The sequence below is a fragment of the Bombus affinis genome, chromosome 1 (genome assembly GCF_024516045.1).
Source record: "Bombus affinis isolate iyBomAffi1 chromosome 1, iyBomAffi1.2, whole genome shotgun sequence".
NCBI lineage: Eukaryota > Metazoa > Arthropoda > Insecta > Hymenoptera > Apidae > Bombus > Bombus affinis.
Window position 1 is genome coordinate 4,657,402 of NC_066344.1, and position 13,660 is coordinate 4,671,061.

The following is a 13,660-nucleotide window of genomic DNA, read 5'->3' on the forward strand; positions in this document are numbered from 1 at the left end:
GCATTTTTTCATTGTTGACTCAAATAATATTTTGAGACTTTTGGATTATATTTTTGTTTATCTTGTATTAACCGAGAAAGCATTTAATGAATATAATCTTAATTATACACTTTTTAAGAGCTTAATGCCTCTATAATACCCTTACGTATATCTAGGTGCAAGTGAAATTTCACTTTTGAGTATTTCGTCGAGATTAAGAAAATTTTGAACAAGTCACTTTAAAATAAGAACGTTACCAAGCTATCTGTTATTTTTTCCAAACTTCTGAAACCTTCGAACGGATGTTAAAAAAAGTGGACAAAGTGTAATCAAAAGTACATAGAAGTACTGTGATATTAATAGAAAAATTTAGTATACTAATCAATGGGTCTTCTCATACCTGATAATAATAATAATCGGACAGACAGACATTCTCTACGTCACTTATCTCTTTGTCATTCGACGTGAGATCGAGACACGAAAATAACCGGTTAATTTATACGACCGATTATTTCAGCCAGTATAAAGAGTGGCTCGCAATCGGGCGAGCAATAAAAATACACTCGGCTCCGAAACGGGAGACAAAAATCGCGGCATCGCGTCGCGGCGAGGATCCGCTATTTGCGCAGCTGTTCAAACGGGTCGTACCGCGAAAATACTACACCTCGCCGCCGGTTTTTAAAATATCCGTCAAGTGACGAGTGCGCATTTGCTACGTGCGTAGAACACACCCGTGTCCACGGCCTAGTCATTAACACGGTGAAGAAACGCTTCGTGACCCGTTTTTCGTTGTAAGAGCCTAGGAGGGCCGTTTGTTCTCCGGTTTAACCGAGATCTGGAGCACTAGGTACGTCGATGGCTTCTTCACCTAGCTACGGGAACCGGAGGCCGTTCCATGGAGAACAGAGCCACTCATTGTACGGCTAGACATTGAATTTTATTATTTCCAACGCACAGCTGTGCGATGCCCAAGCCAGAAAACCAGTCGAATCCCATTAAGACCGAGACAATTGTTTCTTATTCCCCTTTCATTCTTTGCCGAATGAATGCTTAAGCTGTGCTTCGCTACCTGCGTACATGCTGCACGTCTGTCCGTGTACAGTTGTCCGTTTTCACGGTCATCGTTGCCGCGCCGTGAAATTCATTTGGTCTCGAGTCACTTACGAGGACCGTTCGTCGTGAAATCTATACGAAGCCTGGAATTCTGCCGTTTCTGGGAATTGTTTCCAAGTAAATGCATCAGGTAATTCAGGTATGCCGAATACCGTCAAAGGTACATGGTTGGTACGAGGAACGTTCGGTTTGCCCATTTACTGCGACACAACGAGACGCTCTTGCCGATTTTCGGCACACAATGCACAGTACACTATATGGTTTTAACTCGGATATACGCAGCTGATTGGGATGCTAAGAGTAGCTGCGAAAACAGCCGTAATGTAAATAGCCCAGGTACACAGAGAGTGGTCCATAATTTAGGGCTTAACAAAAACTAAGCGAAAAGAAAAATAACTACGAGAGAGTGGGCGTCGTATTTTTGTAAATTAGGAAGATTAGTCTTGTTGGGAAAACCCCGAAGTAACATTAGTGATCTTGTCGTTTTCATTCCCTATATCTCCATATGTTCTGCCTTAGGCACTCAACGATGTTCCAGATTTTATTGCTGTAATATTATGTACGAAAAGTATTGTGCAACGTTGTTATTTTTATCTATATTATTTATACTTATTGAGAAATTGGAAATTTGTGTATAAATTCTAATTTGCGCGATGAAAAATAAATTAAGGGAATCAATGTATTTATATATTTCATTAAGAGAAATTCCTCTTTGTAATTCTATTCTACTGTTCGGTGTATACATTTTGAAATAAAATATATGAATTATATATATATTAATTTTTAGAAATTTTATATAATTAGAACGATTGATTATTACACAATGTATGTTATGTGTCAGTAAAAGACAATTGAATATGACGCTAATGAAGAAAATTATAGAATATAACTGAATGTTTGTTAAAAATGTACACACAGTAAAGAAAATCGTGTACTATCAAAATGACCATTAATAAGGTCCTAGGTAGACTGAAATCTCTAAGATTCTAGCGTTACAGATGTAATAAAATACACACAGTTATTATCTATATTATTGACATATCGCTCTTATTCTAATTTAAATAAATATTTGTTAAAATTGTATTCGTGTAGTCAATTTGATAATTGAAATAATTTTTTCGAATTGTAAACTATTGCAGTTGACTTGAAATCTCGTTAAATCGATCTAAATAAACATTGTATGTTATTATTGTACTGTTGTGTCGAAAAATTGTAAAAGAAAGTTCATTTTGTTACTCTTTGAAGCATCGTTATCTCGTAAATCCAAGTGAGAAGAAAAACAAGATAAAACGAACGAGTACGGTAAGCATAGATTTCCATTAACCACGGTAACCCTTCTACCCTTGTCATCATATTTCTTGAAAACGAGGCACGACTCTCGTATCAAAATTTGGATACGAGTCATGAAAAGCCCAAAAGTACGTCGGCCACCCTCGTAACATCACTCAACGTTACTTCACTTCGGATCGATAACGGTGTATATCACAAGGACCACCTCTGTTCTCAACTCTACATTTTCCTCTTGGCTATACAGAACAGCTTTTTGTGTAAAACGCGTAACGATTAATCAGATGAATATAATGCAAAGTTTCTTATCGTGATATTAATACGGAAACAATAAGACTATAGATTAATGTTAGAATCTCATAGAATTCTTATATTAAATAATATTTAACAATAAGCGACAAATGTATATTCTCAAAAAAAAAAAAAACATATGTAATTAAAATTTCTTTTTTCATTGCTAACATTTTATTACGTACGAAGAACATATATCTTTTCGAGGATCTAAGAATTAATTTCATCTTACTGATATTTTCATATAGCCTTTTGTTAGTCGAAAATTCAGACATGTACATCTACCTATACAATTTACAAAAAATTAAATTTTAATTAAAAATGTTCCTACATATATCAGTTTCATTTAACAAACTATTTTACTTTCGTTGCAAGACTATCATTTGGTCTTCTTAAAAATACCGACTGAATCACAATCAGCATGAGAACAAAAATGACCTATTAATTATTTGCCTTTCTTAAACGATAGCCAATTAAAAATTGTATTCCAACCTCGCAAAATTAAATCTATCGGTTACCAAGCGAAGATTGTAATTCGTATAAAGTCCTTATAGGAATCATCTCGATTGAAACATCAATTGCTTCTCGCAATGAAATAAGTCAACCAAAAACGGATGTTTTTCATTCAGCGTCGTTGTCCATCGAACAGAGCCACCATGGCGGTCCTGTATGGTGATTATATGAGCCTGGCGATACTACATAGGGGAATATAACAACGACGATAAATTCATTTGATCATTTCCATCTCGAACACCGTATAAAGCCTACCACGAGCACGCCCGTGGCGACGAATTCTGTAAGAAGAAAGCCTCGAAAGCGGGCTTCTCGCATACGTATGCAACATGTTCTTGCATTAGCTAGCAGGTACGTCGGTAGAAATAAAGGAAATGCGAGAGAAACAAAAGGAAAGAAAATGGAAAAGAGAGGGGAGAAGGTAAAAAGACGAGGAAGGCGATAAGAAAGGAAGGAAAAAAGAACGAGGAAGGACCCCCGTGTTCGTTTCTCTGTGCTGTTTCGTTCCGTGCGCCACGAGAATAGAGTTGCGAAGCGAAGAAGCTTTTTCAATGAAACGTTAATTGTACCGTTCGAGGACAAGTGTATACGCGTCAAGATAATTTGCTTTTGTCTTTTGTATGAGGTTTCGTTGTCGCGTAATTTATTATTCCGTGTTTTTTTTTTCACATTTTTATATATGATATTTTTCATACTTTGTTCTATTTTTTTTTTTTTTTTAAAGCATCAATTTCTAATGTATCCGATATATTGATCAGAAATTTCATACGTTTTAAGTATCTTTGTCCGGATATTGCGGTTTAAATCACGAAGTTGTCATTCGACAAAATAGAAATACATCGGAATAATAAAATTCATCGGAGATAAAAAAGAGTCTGGAAAATGTTCAATTACAAGTGGGGAAACAATGAGTTTAATCTTAAAATCTCTAATTTTCTGAAACGGACTAATTTCAGCGGAAGCATGCACATGTCTAACTGTCTATGTTAAAAATTTTCTACGGAATCGTGTAACCTTTATGGAAATGAAAGTTCATGCTGAATATACATTTCTATGCGGCAACGGGAATAGAGTTGCAACGAAGCAAAGAGGAATCGTGCGTGCGGATATTTTTAATGAAACGTCAATCGTTCGTGTGTCTGGTGATTAGCGCATGCGGAACATTTTAATGATACGCGTGCCCGCTAAAGACTTTACCGAGTTAAATTTAAAATGCATGTACGCGTTCCATTGAAACGAGCAATGCGGCTCTTTGAGCGATGGGCTGCAACACGTGAAGAAACGCTGGAAAAACAATATTTTCCATGAAACTCCTTTCAAATTAAATTAACCGTTCGTGGGAACCGAGGCACGTGCAAATACGATGCCTTGATTGAAAAATAAATTCGTCATATTGTTAATAAAAAATGTACACCTGGTTAATAGCAAGAGTTATAATTATAAAAATGAAAGAATTGTAATCATCGTTATACGCGGGTATTTATAGTTATATGAGGGTGTATCGTAATTGATAGTACAATTGAGAAGGAAGTTCTATTAGTTCTATTAGAGAGAGGAAATTGAAGATATAGAATAAAATCTCTTCGTACAAGATTTTGTTTCCCAGGAAATTTTCCTTAAATATCTGCGTGATAATGGTTCTCGCAGTAGATTAATTAATTATTTATGTTTGTCTTTATTGTATTAGTTAATTAGGAAGATATTTATATAGAAAAGTTTTATTTCGTATTTTCAATCTACATTTTTATGTAGTACCAACAATTACACAGGATATTCTGTATATTACGTATGTTATTTAGAAAATTATTTCAACAACGAAAAGACATAAGCGAGTCTCTCTTGAATGAATAAAAGACTGCAATTAACCGTTGATTTCTATCAACTTGCTCGGTATATTGCTCATCAAAGCGCGTATATGATAATAGTATTGCTCAATGATTTCATTATAATTTGTAGTCAATCTCCCGTAAGACACAATAATTTCTTTATTTAGCACTAACTTTTCGCGAATCGTTTCATTTTTCCCAAAATAATCGTATTTACGTTTTCAAAATTTAAAACTAACCTGAACCAAAATCGATTTGTCTTCTGCAACTTCTAATCCTATAATTAAGAAACGGTCCGGTTGACAGGTTAAAATTTTCACAATCGTCGTATGTCTATCGAATAATATTCCAGAAGTCAGGTATTCGGAGAAGAATCAGCCTTTTAGCGGGTTCTTAATCAGCAGCTATCGTTTACGATAGATATTTAATTAATGACTATCTGGTCGAGGAGGAACAGTCAGTTACGCGCGGCAGTCCATTAAGCTTCGCTCGTTGCTTATGCTTGGGCATCGTCCCGTAAGTAGCAATAAAATCCTAACGATCCTTTCATAAATCATCATCGGGCAGCACGTTTCGAAAACGAATCTCCGTGTCATGCAAAAAGCCATCAAATCGCATTGGAGGGCTTCGTTCTATCCGGTAGAACCGTTGGAATTACACGGCAAGTGCGCCGCGTAAAAACGTTGTTGCACCAGCGTGAGTAATCTTCACGAAACAACGTGGAAAGGTATGAAGCGGAGGTGAAAAGGAACAGACAGAAAGGGAAGAGAGAAGGAGGAAAAGTAAGACAGGGAGGGAAATAGGGAGAAAAGGAGAGAAGACGAGCGCGATAGGTGGCGAGTGGAAGGGAGACAGCCCAAGGGGCGAAACGGAGAAAGAGAAAGAGGTAAAAGGCGCGTTCGCAAAGGCGACCGAAGCTGGCCGGCCTGGTCGGTTTGGCCCCGTGGGAACGCGTTGGTGGCCAGCTGCACTGATTGCCATGAGAGGACGTGACGTAGTCGTCGTCGAAGCCACACAGCCGCGCATGCAACACGAACGTGTCTTTTACTCTTGTGTGGACCCGCAGTTCTAGCGATGGGACCGAGCCGAGCACTCCACTATCCTTCATTCAAGGAACCAACACACGAATAAAGGTGCGCCGTGCTCTTCAAGGAAAATAGGTGCATCCAGGGAGATGAAAGTTTCCGATTATGCAGCTGGTTTCGATTCACTCGAAATGGGAATTAGAGGGGTGATCCTTCCTGTATTTCTGTATTTTCAAGAAAATTCTATAACGTGGTTTTGCTGTTTTACGTGGCGGTTGTATTGGAATTAGTGGAATTCTTTTTGAAAAGAACACCGCTTGTAATTTGTATTATCCGTTCGGTTAAGATACGAAAATTGGTATGAACTTGATTCATCGTAAACCGCAAGAGCATACGTATTAATGGGATTGGTACGGGGATCATATAGAAGATGAGACAAAGGATAAGGATATTTTTGTGGAAAATATCACCGTTGATCTCAAACAGTTTCCAAAAATTTTGAAAAAATGGACGCAAAACGATAATATCAACAGATCGATAACAATTTATTAAGAAATATCATTTTCGCTGTTTGACCTTAATAATAATTGTTTGGTAGTTGCGCAAAGATTGACTAAGCGTTTATGGTTTTGGAATTCGTCTTAAAAGCTGTGACTCAAAACTATGACTCACCAAGATGTTCAGAATCTCTCATCTAACTATTATTACGAATGAATTCGAGTAATAAAAAATTTGCATATAAGCATCATCCTAATTACGTAGTCAAACGCCAACGAGCTGTTGATCACCGCGCATTATATTCAATTCACCTATTGTAACGTCTATTGTTTCAAGTGCACGTTCTAAATCTATCAATCAATCGTTTAAGCTTGCCCTACATTTTTTCCGAAGTCTCTATTTTCAAAGAATGTCGGATACATTCACGGTCGGGCTAGACGTTACTATACTCGAATAAAGTAAACTGTATAAAGGTAAAATGGAAAATTCCTGCGGCTAAGCGAAATATTGCATCGCGAAGGATTGATTTCGGGCAGAGCCATTATCAAAAATATTTCTACTGCTGTCCAACGAAAGAAAAATAGATTTATCAGCGTCGAGCGCGACGTTTCTCAAAGTGCAATTAACCCTAAAAATTTCGAAGAAGCTACGTAAAAATGAAACGTCGAGAAGCATCTCTATCTCTACCCGAACACAACGAATAACCTACAAACACTCGCAACATCCTCGACTATCCATCTTCCAATCTAGCCAACCAGGTCTAGTCTTCCGAGGGATCATCCAAGGGCAGAAAACACCCAATCATCCATCAGACTCAACGCGGTAAAAAGAACCTGTAAAAACCTCTAGTTGCCCTCTAATAAACTGGAAGATCGCGAGAGAATCGGTTCCATCGCTAGCAATTCGCGGTCTCGATCGTGTGTCGCGACTGGTAGTGGTGAAGCGGTGTGTTGTTGGCTAGCGCGCGGATGGTCGCGGAGGAGGGTAAGCCGCGAGGGTCGGTAGTGGTGGTTGGAGAGAAGCGGTGGGGTGGAGGCCGACGAGGCGAGCGGAATGGCGAGGGGAGTCGCGGAGAGGGGTCGCGCATTCCAGAGAGGCGCCGGCCAGTCTGCGGCACACCTGCGCGTTCGGTTGAATCACGGCGCCTCCGACATAACCCAATCTCTTCGTCCTTCTTCAGCTGGTCGGTTCGTCCGAGCCAGTCGTTCTATCCTCGTTTCGCTCGCATGCCTCGTCTGCCTGTTCCTTCTGTTTCGTCCCACGAAGCGCCTTTCTCCGTCTTTAACGCGCCGACGTAAGCTATCCTCGTTCAACGACAGGCCCGTTCTCCTCCTCTTCTTTCTTTCAGAAATCTCTCTCTTCGTTGGTCGCTTGCTCGCGCCAAAGCGAGCGTCTTCGTCCCGCTTATGGTAATCACGCGCTCTCTCTCTTCGCCTTCGTTCGAGTCTCGTTGACTCCTCGAGAGCTTCGACTCTGTCCCTCTTCTACCACGTCTCCGCGTAGATTTTCCTACGATTTCTGTACCTCGTTCTTCTACCTCCCCTTACCACCGTCCCCTGGCCACCTCCGCGCTGTTCGAATAGCCACGGAAGGACCAACGAGAATCTGAGAAAGGGACCTGAGATAGGTACCGGAGACCGTGAAAGAACGAAACGAGCGTAGGTTTTGTAGGAAGAAGAGAGAGACAGGGGAAAAAGGAGACTCCGAAGGACCGATCTTACGTACAATCGGAGGCGTGCAGGTGTCCGTCGTTCGTCCGACGGTCGGTACGTCTGTCAGTGCCGCAATCTAAGCCGGGCTCCGGGACTAGCGACGGCTACGAGCGGACACCTGTTTTTCTTGGAAGCACCTGTTTTGTGCTACGGCCCTGCGGAACCGCCCGGCCGACCGACAGGCCCCGCGCGAACTTCTTTTTTCGCCGAACAGGAGAACGTGACAGGAATCCGTATTTTCTTTCCGCAACGTCCCTCTCCCCCTCCTACCTGGTTTACGGTATAATCGATAATGTTTGCATCGACGCGTGGTCATCCAGCAAAGCTGCAGGATTAGACCCTGAGCTGTAAGAAAGGCGCCTCTATTGTGGAAAAGGCTATTATTCAAATGCGTTTTCGTTGTCCGCGATAATGGTATTAAACGGGATGTCTTCTACGTATGGTTCTAGTCGCCCTTGCGAATTATCATCGACGACGGTGATAAGAAAAAAGACAAGTTTCAAAAGATCGATCTTTGTGGAAAATGGTTGCTCATTGTAGATTATAGAATAAGTCTTTTAAGTACGTGTCGCTTTATCATATAGTATTCCTTTAAAATGTGGTATTTTTAGATATTACGTGGGATATTCTTTCAGTGTGAAATGTCGTTGATAAGAGACGGAATAGCAATTTTTTTGAAAAACGAATCTTTGTTGTACGCAGCCGCAAAATATATTTTTATAGGTACATTTTTTTAAAGAACGCGATAAGTTATAAACTGCCGCTATCAAGTTGTTGCAACTTACAGAAGCGACAGTTATCGGTCTATATGCGAATATGAAATTATTATAGATTTGATTTACGTTGATGCAGATAATCGTATGATAAGATAGATCAAAGAAAATTACGTCTATTTCAACTATTCTATATGAAATAAATAAAACTGTTTTACAGTAGTTTGATTTTGATACTTTCCTCTCAGACGAGTTTCTTTCCATCTAATTAGTTTCCTATAGATACTTAAAGTCGTACGATTATCTCTTTATCTTTAACGCATTAATGTGATAACATTATTAACAATTGAATTGGCTAATAATTCAGAATTTTAAGCGAATCAGCAATTAATTCAAATAACATTGTATTTTAGACTAATTATAAAATGAAACAACACGTAAAATTCATTCTTTCTCAGCTTTGCAATTAATGTATGTACTCATTTAATATTACTAGCCCGTAAAACAAACTTCCCATCTTTCTAATCTAACTAATATTAATTCAAACGAAACTGGCGCCTTGCATCAAATTAATTATTACAAGATTATAAACCTAACTACAAACGCGTGTTTTCCCATCTTTATAAACTAATATGTCTACTCATTTAGCATTCCTGTATCATAAAACAAACGTCTCAAGTGTCTGAAGTCTACCCTAATATTAAATGTAAATTCAACTAAATTTGGCCGGCTGTATTAAATTAATTAATTAATTATAGAATAAAAATACGAACACTGCGAATACGTACCTTCTCATCTTTGTAAAACAATATGTTCGATCAGTATTCATTCTATGAAATCTTCAAACAAACTTCTGAAGATTCTTATTAAGATAAGCCTGATCAATATCGACTAATGCAAATGAAAAATAGCATCTTGCATCACGTTAGTTGTGGGATCGAGAGACCAACCACAAATATGTTTTTTCTCAGCCTTGTGTATTAATATATGTACATAGTATATTACTCATACAGTTAATATCAATATCAATATTAATGTTAATAGCTAATCTCAATTAAATATTAATTCAAATTAGATACCTTACGTCAAATTATAGGATAAAAATACGAACATTACATATTCATATCTTCACAGCTTCGCAAAATAATATACACGATCGACATTTATTCTACGAAATCTTCAAACAAACCTTTGAAGCTTTCCAATAGGGTCAGTCTAATCGATAGAAATAAATACAAATACACGCATCACGAATGTATACGTATTTTCTCAACTTAGTAAAATAAGTTAACGGGGAAAAAGCTTAATAAAATAGTATATTCAGTATCCATTTCATTATAAAATCATACAACAAGCTGCTAGAGTTTCCTAACAAGTCTTAGCCTAATCAACACAATCTCAAATGAAAAGCGGCGCCTTACATCAGACCGTATAATTACAGTATCGAAAAACCGGCAATAAACATGTATTTTTTCTCAGGTCTCTGAACGTGTACCAACTTCCGGGAAGCAAACTGGCATTGTCTTACTCGCGGAATGTGACTTGTTATGCAACTAGAATTGCTACCGTGCGCCATGCACCTAGCGAGAGTTAGGAGAGCAACGCACGCTTTTTTCTTTCTTCTTCCTTGTCTGCTCTCTTCCCTGAAGCTGTCGTTCTACAGCGCCGTCGAAATCTCTTTTTTCTTCCTACGAAGCAGAACTAGAGCAGAAGCAGACACGAGAGAACAGGGAGAAAACGTGAAAGGAGACTCGCACGGTTTACGCGAAGAACGCGACCGGGCACGATAATCCTGCCGGACGTGAGAGACCTGAGACTCATTCAGTGACGTGGGAACGTGTGCAGATACCATTCATAAGTCGGCCGGTGCTGTGTATGAGACAGGCCGGCTGAATGTGTGCGTGCGATCTAGAAGCCATAGAAGCGCGCACACGAGCGCGCACTCCAGTTGTTTGTCTCAATTTGTGTCGCGAGAGTTTCATGGAGATGGCAGAGAAGTTGTTATTTTTGTTTTTCGTTGCCGGTTAATAAATTGCACGGGAAGCCTGGTTGCTCCTGATAATGTTGCACTATCAGCATGAAGGATAGTCATTGGGATCTATGTGGCGTTGCTTACGCAAGACTAATGATTAGATCGCAGATGTTTATGCATATTTTTTACTTAAAAGATCAGGAAATCAGCTACAATCTTTATTTGCTTTTTTATCAGTGCAATTAAAGGAATGGAATAATGTAAATGGGGATTTGTCTTACCTTATATAATATTATATCGAGTACTATATATGCATTCTGTACATTTTCTCGGCTGTAAATTTTTCATAAATACGTAGGTAAATATCCGCAGTCTACGAATAATTAATAATAGCGTGTCACGTTGTAGTTTCGTGACGCATCGCGATGTTTTAAAATAGTCCGACCACGAAAAGTGATATTTTATCTTAAAAGCATATAAATTATCGGGAGCAACGCTAAAATTATTAAAGATTACAAGTGGTTTTTTCATTGCCTTCTTTTATGAATTTGAGATATTCTCAATAAGAATTATCCGTGCGAACAATTATTTATAAGTGAACATCAATTTAACTAAAGGAATTTCAACTGGAACGATTATTTGCATTTTCTATCGAATTGCAATAAAAGAAAAATGGATCGACTTATTAATCATTCGCTGTAGAACGAATCGACGTTGTAAGATACAGAACAAGTTCTAGCACGGCAACGATTTTATCTTAATCCGTATACATATTCCCTGCGGACATGTGTCTGCATATATTGCAAAAATAAATCACCAATAACTGAATAATCAGGTGGCAGATAATGTTAATCCGTATGTCTGTATATTGCCAGCGGCCTGTTGAATTTTTAAATAAAATTATAAGAAACGTTGTAAAAAGTAACTCTTAGTTTTTATCGTACCCAGAGAACCGAACCTAAACTGCATACATGATAACGGTAGAAGTTTGACGAATGCGCACAGTCGTCACCGTTGTTGCACACGTGTGATGGCCAGGTGGTCATAAATCTGCCCGCATCCATATTGTACCAATTACGAATTCCAGTATTATGGTTAACAGTTACAAACTGTACTGCACTCTAGAAAAGGTATGGCTTATATTATATCTCTTTTATTGCACCTAACTCTTATGGACTACAGAATAATTTATATCTCTGCCATTAGACCCAAAGTTATGATTATTTCGCGTGTTTTGATTCGAGTTGACTATTTCTCTGAAACAAATGATTGTACGCGATGGCAATTCCAGTCACCCGACCGTTATGGGGTACAAAATAATTTAAGTATCCGCCATTCATCTCAAGGTTATGATTATTTCGCGTATTATCCATTCGAGTCGATCTTTTCTTTGTAACGTTTGATCGCGCACAATAACAACTCGAAACTGTCACTTGGCTGAATGGAAAGAGCCACCAGGACACCCGCAGCCTTTCCTTCACGGCTCAAAACGAGTGTCGTGGGATTCGTGGGAGCCTGTTTTCCGTTCCTGCCTTGTTCCATCGCGACCTGTACATTTGAACGGACCCCACGCCGTTGTTTTATTGTTGAACGACCGCGAGGGAGAGCTCGAATTTCTGCTAAGATTGGAGAACACGCCTTAGGCGACACCGTTCGTAAGTCCTCCTCAGGTGTGCAGAGGCCTCGAAACGTTCTTGGAAACTATCTCCAAGCGGTCTTTATCTGTGTCTTCCTCTTTGTATGGAATATCAAGATCGGGATTTTTCGATCGTAATTTTACGAGGTCAATAACTATCGAATGGAAATCTCGAATTTTTGGTCAAAGTTGAGTTAACTGTAAATTAGAATTCTACGTTCGTTTTAAGACACAAACGGCACGTTGAACGTTTGAAACTTATGAAATAGTGCAATTTAAAAGCTGTTCTTTCTCATGAATGTTAAATGTGTGTTATTCGAGGTTTCCATTCAATTTGATAAGAATGTTCTCGACGAGTTTTTACGCAATTTTCTGCAAAGTGGTCTGCCATTCTTTTTTATCCTCGATAACTATGCAGAAAAATATGTTACTTAATCGATAAGTAGACTTAATTTCGACTTCGGGCAAAAATGTGAACAAAATGTGCACGACACATTAACAATGCAAGTAATTGTGCTGCTTCAAAAAACGTAATATTCTGTTTTTAGTGAGATCGTAGGTGTCGATTTGTGCTAGAGTTTCTTGTTGGTGGAAAAATGGTTGGTATTGATTAATACAAACTATAATCTATGTATTTGTCACGTTTCTCACGATTCTTGGTCACACGTTTAATGTTGTAGATTAAGTATGGAATTATGTCACATTCATTTAACCCGTTTATCTCTGACTAGTTATTTTTTGTTCCTTATTGCGTTACAAAAAAGTTTTATGCAATATTTGTGATTTGTTAATTAGGAAAGACAGAAAGTTGTATGATGCTTTTAATATTAATCGCCTATAACATCGTGCGTAATAAAAATGATATACCTTTACGTTTATTCTTTTTTAATTTGATTTAATTTATTTATTATTGTATTATTGTATTTTATCAATACGTTACTGTGTTATATTTTCTATTTATGATAATTATTTACTGGCAAATTTACGATTCAAGGAGAGAATTCTTTGTTTTCAAAAGCAAACAAAATTTTGGTCGCGGTGGGTTAAAATGTCGAACTCGATAGTTTCCATTTAAACAGGATTAATAAATACATA

The 13,660-nt window shown here is 38.2% G+C and overlaps 1 long non-coding RNA gene across 2 annotated transcripts in view; it reads right to left on the bottom strand.

Moving 5' to 3' along the window:
* Positions 1-6,560: 6,560 nt before the first annotated feature.
* LOC126921018 (uncharacterized) overlaps positions 6,561-13,660 on the bottom strand; it is a 35,190-nt gene continuing 28,090 nt past the window's right edge. Inside the window, exons 5-6 of one of the 2 annotated variants that reach the window (XR_007712173.1) lie at positions 11,901-12,050; positions 6,561-11,808 (exon numbers count right to left, since the gene is read on the bottom strand). This is a non-coding gene — a long non-coding RNA (uncharacterized LOC126921018). Of the gene's footprint in view, positions 12,051-13,660 lie in introns of both variants that reach the window. The other variant, XR_007712182.1, reaches the window with a different exon arrangement.